At 39.4% G+C, this 10912-nt stretch overlaps 1 pseudogene; it reads right to left on the reverse strand.

The window, feature by feature from the left end:
* Positions 1-205: 205 nt before the first annotated feature.
* Positions 206-10712, reverse strand: LOC148203707 (uncharacterized; annotated as a pseudogene).
* Between the last annotated feature and the right edge of the window lie 200 nt (positions 10713-10912).

The raw sequence follows: 10912 nt of genomic DNA on the forward strand, positions 1-10912 counted from the left end.
TGAACATGATAACGTAGTTATTAAATTATTCTGACTATGTCCTTCACTGTGTTAACTAATGAACATGTGTATTTGAATCAGGATTAACAGGGTTTTCATTAAATGAAATGGGGCTGTTTTGGGAAGTACGATAAAACTGAATGAAGTCATATAATTGTTTCTTTACTGGTTGTCATAAACCAGTGGCTGCACTATCAACTCAACATTAAAAATGTTTCTCTTCATTTGAAACCTTCCCTTTCTCTAACTTTTTCATCTCCACCTTTGGTAGTGAATTCTGGTTTTGAATCCTATAATGCTGATGAGATAATTCTGCTGCCATCTGTGTTTCAGCCAATAATTTAGAAGCAACTTCTGCTACTTTTTTTTGTTAATTTCTTTTGCCCTCTTTGAAGCTGCTTTGTCAGCTCATTCTCCACTGGTCTGTTTGCTGCTTCAGCCATCTCAGCCCTTTTCAAGACTTCCTGTGTTTCATTTTTCATATCCTCAATTTCCTCTTGGGTTTCCTCTAACCTTTTTAGAACTTAATTTTCACTCACCTTTGTAGCTTCTACCTCTGCTTTGGCAGCATCCAATTTCATATCTGCTAATTTATCAGACTCCTCAACCTTATGAACTAAGGACTTAAAATCCTCCCCTGATATGTTGAACAGCACTTGCCTCAACTGTTTTTGCTACCTCTACTTCTTTCAATGCTGCTTTGAGCTTTATTTGGGCATCTTCTAAAACAAGTTCAGTGACTGCAACTTCCATCTTCAATTATGCAGCCTCATTCTTCCAGTCTTGTGTTTCTTCCCTTGCATTTTCAATTTCAGTGAACAACTGGTTCAATTTCCAAATCACTTCCTCTTATGCACCTCTAGCTTTTGATTCTTCTACAAATGTGGCTATACTTTGAACTTAACCATTTCAACAAGATTTAAATATCAAAACAAACTTGTTTGAGCTGCTAATGGACACTAATTCAAAATGTCACTTTTGCAACACTCAATTATGCAGAAAATTAACAGAACCTCATCACCAATTATGAGTTTTAGGAATTCAAATGACTGGTTAACAATAAAAAAGACTCAAAGAACTTTGAACTAACTGAACTAAGCTAGAAAAGGTGCAACTAAGTATGAAGAGAGCATAAATGAACTTACAAAGAAATTTAGCACAATGAAAAACTAATTATAAGACCAAAAGAAGCATGATTCAGATTTGAGAATTTAATTTCTTGGGAGAATTGAATGAGAATCTGCACATATCAAGTTTCTGAATAGTTTCTTCCAATCAATGTAAAAGTATTGCACAAAAAATGGTTATCTCTTAGTGTAGAATGACAACACCCATATTAGCCTTAGTTTCTGATGGACAAATTTATGATCACCAAAATATGATGTCACAAACTTGTTTAACAATCGGCAAGTATGACCGAATCGTTTCAAGTAATAAACTCGGTAAGACCAAGTATCGTTCTCCCAAAGGACTCACGACCTAGTTTAGTTATGTGATTTGTTGATTAGCTAAGACTTAAGAACAAAATAAGTGGAGTTTAATATGCAAAAGACGAAAATAAACATGTATGCATGAGGTTGATCAATGGCTAAAACAAAAGACAAGCACTTTCAATGAAATATATTGATGAATATGTTGTTGGGGGTCAACTTCATCTTATCCACTCTCATATATTTTAGGAATTCAACATTCAAGTCATCATTGTTAATGCCACTCTCTAAATTACCTTTCAAGAAGGCTTCTCCCTAATTACGAGTTCATACGATTCCTAGCATTCCTAATAATTAGTTTTTTTAGCACAGGAGCTTAACGACAACCAATATAATATTGGGAGTAATTCCCCGGATCTAGACTTCCCCGTATGTTCCCGTATCGACAAAATCAATAATCATGCATTGAATGAGTTAAACAAAGCAAGCATTAGGCAAAGAGGAAAAACCCTAACTAATGATGAAGGAAAGCATAAATCTTAGATTAAGATGCAAGCACAAATTCCATATATGAGAGCTTCAAAAGATTACATTGATTCCCCAACAAACATACAAGGTTTAGTTCACCATATTCATAGTGAACCTAGATGAACAATAATGAAAGAATGAAAGATAAAACCCTAGAAAGGTGAAGAGGTAGCCTGAGCATCCAAGATCCTCCTTCAAAGGGGTGGAAGAGAGAGTGTTTGCTTCGTTTCTGCCAAAGATACCAACCCTAAGACATCTAGGTCTTTAAATTGGACATAAAAATAATAGAAAACGGGTTCAGGCCCAAACAGATCATAAAATCGCATAAAACTGGCCCAAAACTCGTCTGGTTGACTGGTTGACTTTTCTGGTTTTTGGTTGACTTTTCTGATTCCATCTCTCTCCTTCTTCACTTCTTTCACTAAATTCACCTTAAAACCTGCACAAAAACACTGAAATCAAGCATAAACCTGTCCAGCTCTCTTATTTCTGAAAATATGGATAAAAGCATGATTTCAAGCTAGTTTCTAAGTGTAAATGTTGCTTTTTGTGTCAATTTTAAGCATGAAAATAACAGTTTTTCAACTGTTATCAGTTTCCTAAATAGCTATTTTCTTATGTAAGCTAATTTTATAATTTTAAAGTTGATTCCTAGGCTTTTGGCCTGCAATCAAAGTCTGTAACCACAAACAATTAGTCTCAAAGTGTTGTCTACTTAATTTTTGCCACAAAAATGACTCACAATTTGGTGGTTTAAGACACGAAATGTCACAGCAGTGACTGTAGGTCAAAACTAATCACTGCTGCAACTTGGATTAAAGTTTTGAAACTTGTTCACAGTTTGAATTGGCTCAAATCCAAACTGTTATTCAAAAACACCTTGCCACTTCCCAATTTTGACTGAAAGTTGAGGGTTTAGTATACTATTATGCACTTAGACCATTATACCACTAATTGAACTTTGCTAGCAAGTTTTAAACATCATTTTAGACTTGCTCAAACTGTCAGACCACATAGAAATGGTAGCATTCGAAATCTGACTTTGTTATGGCCAAAAATGCAGAAAAATCACTCCATCACGAAAGCAAAACTGAGTTTATAATATTCAATGGACTAGGAAATAAGTTTTGGTGATTTGTTTTGGTATAAGAGGAACTTTCAGTAGTTCCCTTATTATTATGCTTTAATCCAGTGCCTAGTTATTATGCTGTTGTTGTGAAGTGTTTAAAGTATACATGTGTTGCTATAAGGTTCGTAATCCAAATGCTTGGTGGTCATATTGTTCAGACCAGTGTTCCAGTTGCTGTAAGGACCATTTTCAGTTGCTTAGTTGCTAAGAACAAATGTCTTTTTGCTAATTGAGTTATTTCCAACGTGCCTTTATTGTATTAGGACCTAAGTTAACAATTTTAGTTGTTGTAAGGCCTTTGTACAATAGTTCAGTTCCTTTAATTGGAAGGGTGAGTTTAGGGATGAGGAAGTGAGGGAGAAAGGGATTAAAGGGTGGTAATTTGTAGAGGAAAAAAACTGAACAGAGAGGAAATACTTGAACAGTGAACTTGATGCATCAAGGAGGATGCATAGAAGCAGATCCGTGAGATTGGAGGAAGCAACCAGCTCTGCTGCACCCAAAGAATCAATGGAACAGTAACGGAAAGCATTGTTCAGTGCTGGAGAAATTGTAGCAGAGAAGGCTATCGGTTTTGGCTGGATTGTATGAGATGTTGGCAGCGGATTGAAGTGATTAGGGTGAGGTGAAGTGGAAGTTGGCTTGAGGGAATGGTAGGCTATCTCAGGCGGCTTCCACAATGGAAGAAGATAGCAATGGAAGAGCAAGCAAATAGAGAGGACTTTCGGATGAGAGGAAATTGCAAAGTGCAAGATTCATCTTCTATAAATTTCCAAAAGTGAAATACATGCTTATCCCAGGAGATTATATAGCTAAATCTCAAGTCAATGCAATGCAATGCATGTGAGGTAAGGAGATCCACAAAATACGGATCAAGTGCCACCTCACCCACATGTGCAAAGTGTGATGGCTTTCTAGAAGCCATATTATTCACGTGGCTTATTACATAGGCGCATAAGTGGAATTACAATAAGCTAATACTACCCCTTAGGCTACTATGCGCACACCCCCCCGCCATGTGCCAAAGTCCACTTTTACCCTTCTCCATGTTTTGGCATCTTAAAAGCATCTTCTAGGTCTCCAATCTTCCATCCAAAGATAGCAAAGAGGGTTTGGCCTTTGGGAGAGTACTCATCTTGTAGCTTCTTGATCATCCCTCTTGTGATAGGTCCAATGGTGCTAGGGCTTCTTGTATCATCCCCTTTCCCTTGGAAAGGATTTGTCCTCAAATCTGATGGTGCTTCTGAAGACTTATTTTTGGTGTTTCACAAGGGTTCCTCCTGGGTCAAATATCCATCTGCAATAAGCATCAAACATATCTCTAATTAGTTTTCTTTGACCCAATAATATATATAAAAGACTATGTGTAGAAGAAGGTTTCCTAATTTTGAAATTTTTAATGTTAATATAACAAAGAAACCTTTCTTCTTTTGAAATTTTATTTGTATCTTGAGTTATTGGTAACCATAAAGGTAACCATAACCCAAGTTGTGACTTTGCATGTGTTGAAAGTGATAACATTTTTAAGGATGGAGTGGCAAAGTCTTTGAAAGAAAAGTGAAATTTGGAAATTTCAAATATAAATGGAGAAAAGTGAAAGGATAGAAAACCTCCCCTTAAGAATCTAGCTTCTAGGGTAGGAGGAGATGTTGCCCTTAGTTGCTTTTTCTTTTCTTCCATTTCTATTCTTTCAACTTCTTCTTTTTCTCTTCTTTGTGCTTCTTTTCTCTCTTTCTTTCTTCTTTTTTCTTCTTCTCTTCTTTCTCTTTCTTCCTCGTCTCTACTCTTGTTTTCTTCCTCTTCTCTTCTCTCTTGCTCTCTTCTTTTCTCTCTTACTTCTTGCTTTTGTTTTTCTCTTTTTAATCTCTCAATTCTATATTTGCTTGTCTCTTCCCATAGCCTCTTAAGTTTTCCTAGAAACTCACTTTCCCTACGAGAGAACCCACTTATATTTTGAATGAATGACTCACCTTTTCTAATAAGCTCTCTCATAAGTTCTAAGTTTCTTTCAATTTCTCGAGGCACAAACTTTCTTCTCATACAAGCTTTCAATTCATTCCAATCATGAATGGGATATTTTCTACCTATCTTAACATGATATTGCCTATCATCCCACCACTCTCTTACATGCTTTTCAAAACTAGAAGTGTAGAGACTAAGAATATAAGATTCATTATCTCTAGAATAGAAGGATTCAGATTTACTTTTTCTAACCATCAATGAATGCATGTCATCAATTTCCTTTTCCCAAGCTAGGTATGTTAATGCACCAATATCATCACCAAAGAATGGAATATTTTCACTAGCTTGTTTATACAAATCATCTTCAATCCTATCAAATTCATAAGATGAACAAGACTTCCTTCTAGCTTTATCATGTTCTCTATTGTAGTAGGAGGGAATGTGTCTCCTCCTAAGGGCAGACTTGAGATCATTCCAATAGTGGATGGGAGGGGCTTGATGTCTAAGCCTCTCTTGGACCAAGGCAGTCCACCAATACATTGCATACCCTTGAAAGCTTAGGGTAGCTAGAGAGACCTTCCTCTCTTCACTCACTTGGTGGCATTCAAACAATTGTTCTACCTTCATCTCCCAATCAAGATAAGCCTCTACATTGTCCTTCCCATGGAAGTGAGGCAACACAACATTGACTTCTTTAGGGGGTGGGGGTGCATGAGAATTTCTCCTATGCCTCCTAGAAGTAGAAGGCTGATGAGGGTAATAATCACCCAGACTCAAAGACATCCCTCCCTCTTAAGAGTTTTCACTCTGACTTCCCCTAGACTTACTTTTCCTTATCAATCTCAACTCATCTTGAATAACAGCATTTTGAAGCTCTCTATTGGCTTTCTCTTCATGCATTTCTCTTCTTATTTCCTTGAATTCATTAACTAAAGTTTGAAGAAAAAAATGTTCTTTTTCACTATCACTAATCCTAGGAGAATGCCTTCTAGACATTATGATGGACTTAAATGTTATTCTTGAAGTAAAGACTAGAGATTTTCGCTTGAAAGCAATATTCCAGGTAAGGGAGGTGATTCACTAGGAATGCTTAAGTACCAAGCCTTATCCTTGCCAAATATGCTTCTGGCTACTTACTAGAGTCCTTAGATCAAAATCACTCTTAAATCCACTTAAGTCTTAAAGACAACAAAGAAAAACACAAAGCAAAGAAATGACACAACCTAAACTCTAAATTCGGACCCCTAAGAGAGCTTCCTATTCGCACAAGATATATGCTATCTAGGAGAGAATTGAAAAAGCAATTAAGGTGAGGTCTCCTAGGTGAGGCTTAGACTTTGGATCTAAGACACACTCACCGACTACTCAATTTTAGGTTGTGAGACTTCTTGGAGTCTAGTTACAAATGAGGGAAGAGCACTTGTGAACTCTAGCACCTCACTTGCTTGGATTTGGAACTTACAACCACTAGTGCAAAATTGATCTTTAACGTCACCTCATAGACGTCCGTCCACCAAAACCCCAACGTAAATAATTGACCGGTGGCATAAATGTAAATAATTGAGTTTGGAGACGTCCGTCCTAGACGGGGCCGGACGTCTATAATACAGTAGACGTCCGACCCCTCTAACGGACGTTCAAGGGGTTGACAGGTTCAACTACTCTGTCAGCCTCTTGAACGTCCGTCCTGGAGGGGGACGGACGTTTAATATATATAGACGTCCGTCCCCCTCCAGGACGGACGTTCAAGAGGCTGAAAGAGTAGTTGAACCAGTCAGCCCCTTGAACGTCCGTCCTGGAGGGGGACGGACGTCTATATATATTAAACGTCCGTCCCCCTCCAGGACGGACGTTCAAGAGGCTGACAGGTTCAACTACTCTGTCAGTCTCTTGAACGTCCGTTCTGGAGGGGGACGGACGTTTAATATATAGACGTCCGTCCCCCTCTAGGACGGACGTTCAAGAGGCTGACAGAGTAGTTGAACCAGTCAGCCCCTTGAACGTCCGTCCTGGAGGGGGACGGACGTCTATATATATTAAACGTCCGTCCCCCTCCAGGACGGACGTTCAAGAGGCTGACAGGTTCAACTACTCTGTCAGTCTCTTGAACGTCCGTCCTGGAGGGGGACGGACGTTTAATATATAGACGTCCGTCCCCCTCTAGGACGGACGTTCAAGAGGCTGACAGAGTAGTTGAACCAGTCAGCCCCTTGAACGTCCGTCCTGGAGGGGGACGGACGTCTATATATATTAAACGTCCGTCCCCCTCCAGGACGGACGTTCAAGAGGCTGACAGGTTCAACTACTCAGTCAGCCTCTTGAACGTCCGTCCTGGAGGGGGACGGACGTTTAATATATATAAACGTTCGTCCCCCTCCAGGACGGACGTTCAAGGGGCTGACTGGTTCAACTACTCTGTCAGCCTCTTGAACGTCCGACCCCTCTAACGGACGTTCAAGGGGTTGACAGGTTCAACTACTCTGTCAGCCTCTTGAACGTCCGTCCTGGAGGGGGACGGACGTTTAATATATATAGACGTCCGTCCCCCTCCAGGACGGACGTTCAAGAGACTGACTGAGTAGTTGAACCTGTCAGCCCCTTGAACGTCCGTCCTGGAGGGGGACGGACGTTTAATATATATAGACGTCCGTCCCCCTCCAGGACGGACGTTCAAGGGGCTGACTGGTTCAACTACTCTATCAGCCTCTTGAACGTCCGTCCTGGAGGGGGACGGACGTCTATATATATTAAACGTCCGTCCCCCTTCAGGACGGACGTTCAAAAGACGTTTAAAATAAGGACTTACTAACCAAAACGCGAACCCGCGAGGAGTTATGCGAACCCGTGAGACTTCCCTCTGCGCCTTGCATTTCCAGGTTGGTTTTTATCTGTTTTGGACCATTTAATCTTACTTTTATTCCGATTAAATTGTTCAGTGATGAAATATCTTTCATTTGAACCGATTAAAAGTCGTTTTCTGTGCATTTTTGTGCAGTTTGTAGTGTGTTCTTGGGCGGCGTTTTTGGCCTACGTTTTAGGTCGTTTACTCCTCCATCTCCCTCCATTTTCATTTCGAATCTGCTCTTCAGACGTGTTGTAGTGCACAAACAAACGTCCAAACCCTGTAATCCTAAATAACCCGTAAATAACCCTAAATAACCCGTCTAATAAAGCCCTTTCTGCAGTAGTGTATAGACGTCCGAGAGGTTCACAGCGGACGTCTATATAGACGTCTGCCTGACACAGCGGACGTCTATATAGACGTCCGGCCTGACACAACGGACGTCTATATAGACGTCCGGCCTGACACAACGGACGTCTACATAGACGTCACCCACATAGACGTCCGTTGGAGGTCGGACGTCAAAAGACCCACAGAACAGACGTCTATAGCCCGTTCTGCACTAGTGAACCAAAGAAACCAAAGGAAATTACAAAAGAAATTTGGTAAATTGTAAGGAAAAAAATGCGAATTGGCTAAGGGAAAGATGTGTGCAGCTTTGGCTTCTCAAAACAAAGAGTGAACTATGCTTAATTCACACCAATCCTCTCAGCTGCAAGTGATCACTCAAGGACGCAACTCTGCAGCAACAATTCTGCTGGTTGCTGTCTCGGCACTTGCTGCAGCACACTTTGGAAGTGCAGAATTGTCATGGGTTTCCCATCCAAAGTACCATCTTCTTGTCTTTGCTCCTCTTCATTGAACCTTCTTTGATGCTTCCAATTGTGATACACCTTCTGAGGTATAAACCACCTACCCAACAAGCCAATTAATCACTGAAAATATCACCTCAAGTGCTGTAATTTTTCACAACCAAAAGACAGCAACACCAGGAAAATTTTCAAACAGTTGGTGTGCAGAATGTAGAAAAAAATCGAAAATCAAGCAATGAAAGGGGTTTCAAACACGGTGGCACCTCAAATAGATCCTAAGAATGGTTCTAGATCAGATTTAAAACACAAGAAAAGACTTTAGATCAGAATCACACACGAATTGGCTATGCATTGAAAATTGACAAAACTGTTTTATGAAATGCCTGAATGAGTTGCACCAGATTTCTGCACCAGATTTTAACAGCAACAATACTATACACTTCAAACTTTCGAAACTGATGATGCAATGGTCCTAAGTGCCTTTTAACGTATGTAATATGTCTTTTGAATTGTTATCTTGATATTTTAAATGGACCATGGCTTTTACTGCATCTAAACGTGATGAATCAAGCAAAGTAATGCAGTGCAGAAATTGACAAAAACCAGCATAGTTTCTCGGCAGAGTCAATTTTCAATGCAGGAAAATATACCAAATGAATAGTACTGCACCTAGTTATTTTCCAATGATTCAAACATGTTTTGATGATGATTTATGACTTGTTGGAACTAATTGAATGCATCAAAACTATATAAAACAGAAAGTCACTACTGCAGTACCAGATTTCAGCTAAATTTAACAACTAGCATGGTCAAATTTTGATTCAAAAGCAATTCTGATTTGAAAACATCAAAGAGGAGTTAGAAATGGTATTTGAAAGTTGCACAAATGCAGAAATTCAGTGTTGAGGATGGTTAGCAATGATCTAATACTAACCACACACAATTAGGCAGAATTTACTGAAGGAAAACACATGCATCTCGACCAAATGCTTGGACACTCTTGCCACATGACAAACTATTTGGAATCAACTCATTTCATCTTCCAAATGGTTCAGACAATGGATCAATCAACTGCTGTTCAATAGAACAGTAAATGACCATAAGAACAGTGGCAATGCAGCAACAAAAAACAGAAACTGAAATTCTGTCAGATTTGAACAACCAACACAGATTTGAGTTTGAATGGTAGATCTAAACACCTGAGCTCATTTCTGAAGTATTCATTGCTCTTAATTGGTAGGCTATCTCAGGCGGCTTCCACAATGGAAGAAGATAGCAATGGAAGAGCAAGCAAATAGAGAGGACTTTCGGATGAGAGGAAATTGCAAAGTGCAAGATTCATCTTCTATAAATTTCCAAAAGTGAAATACATGCTTATCCCAGGAGATTATATAGCTAAATCTCAAGTCAATGCAATGCAATGCATGTGAGGTAAGGAGATCCACAAAATACGGATCAAGTGCCACCTCACCCACATGTGCAAAGTGTGATGGCTTTCTAGAAGCCATATTATTCACATGGCTTATTACATAGGCGCATAAGTGGAATTACAATAAGCTAATACTACCCCTTAGGCTACTATGCGCACACCCCCCCCCCCCCATGTGCCAAAGTCCACTTTTACCCTTCTCCATGTTTTGGCATCTTAAAAGCATCTTCTAGGTTTCCAATCTTCCATCCAAAGATAGCAAAGAGGGTTTGGCCTTTGGGAGAGTACTCATCTTGTAGCTTCTTGATCATCCCTCTTGTGATAGGTCCAATGGTGCTAGGCCTTCTTGTATCAGAACTGCTGCTTTTGGATTCAGAACCATGGCTTTGTTTGTGGTGATGGATTCACGCATAGGAGAGCCACTCCTAGAACTTGAAGCATCTAAGGTTTTTTTTCCACTCTGCAATACTAGTTGCTGATCAAGGATAGATGTAAATTCCCTTCTTTTCTCTCTGATTTCGTTGCTAACCCATGTTACAATGTGGGCACCCTCTGGAATACTGTTATCATTTGGTTCCATCCCCGTTAACATCTCAAGAAGTACAACACCCAAACTGTAAACATCATTGTATCTTCTTCTGCTTTAGTTTTCAAAAGGGTTTCTTTTAGCCTTGTTTTTTAACGCAACTGATATATGAAATATTCATAGTGTATATGTTCTTAGTCCTCATTATATATATGTTGAACTGTTTTTCTTAGTCATTGTAAGGGGAATGACTG

Source organism: Vigna umbellata, chromosome 2 (assembly GCF_029865625.1).
Source record: "Vigna umbellata cultivar VRB3 chromosome 2, Vumbellata_1.0, whole genome shotgun sequence".
NCBI lineage: Eukaryota > Viridiplantae > Streptophyta > Magnoliopsida > Fabales > Fabaceae > Vigna > Vigna umbellata.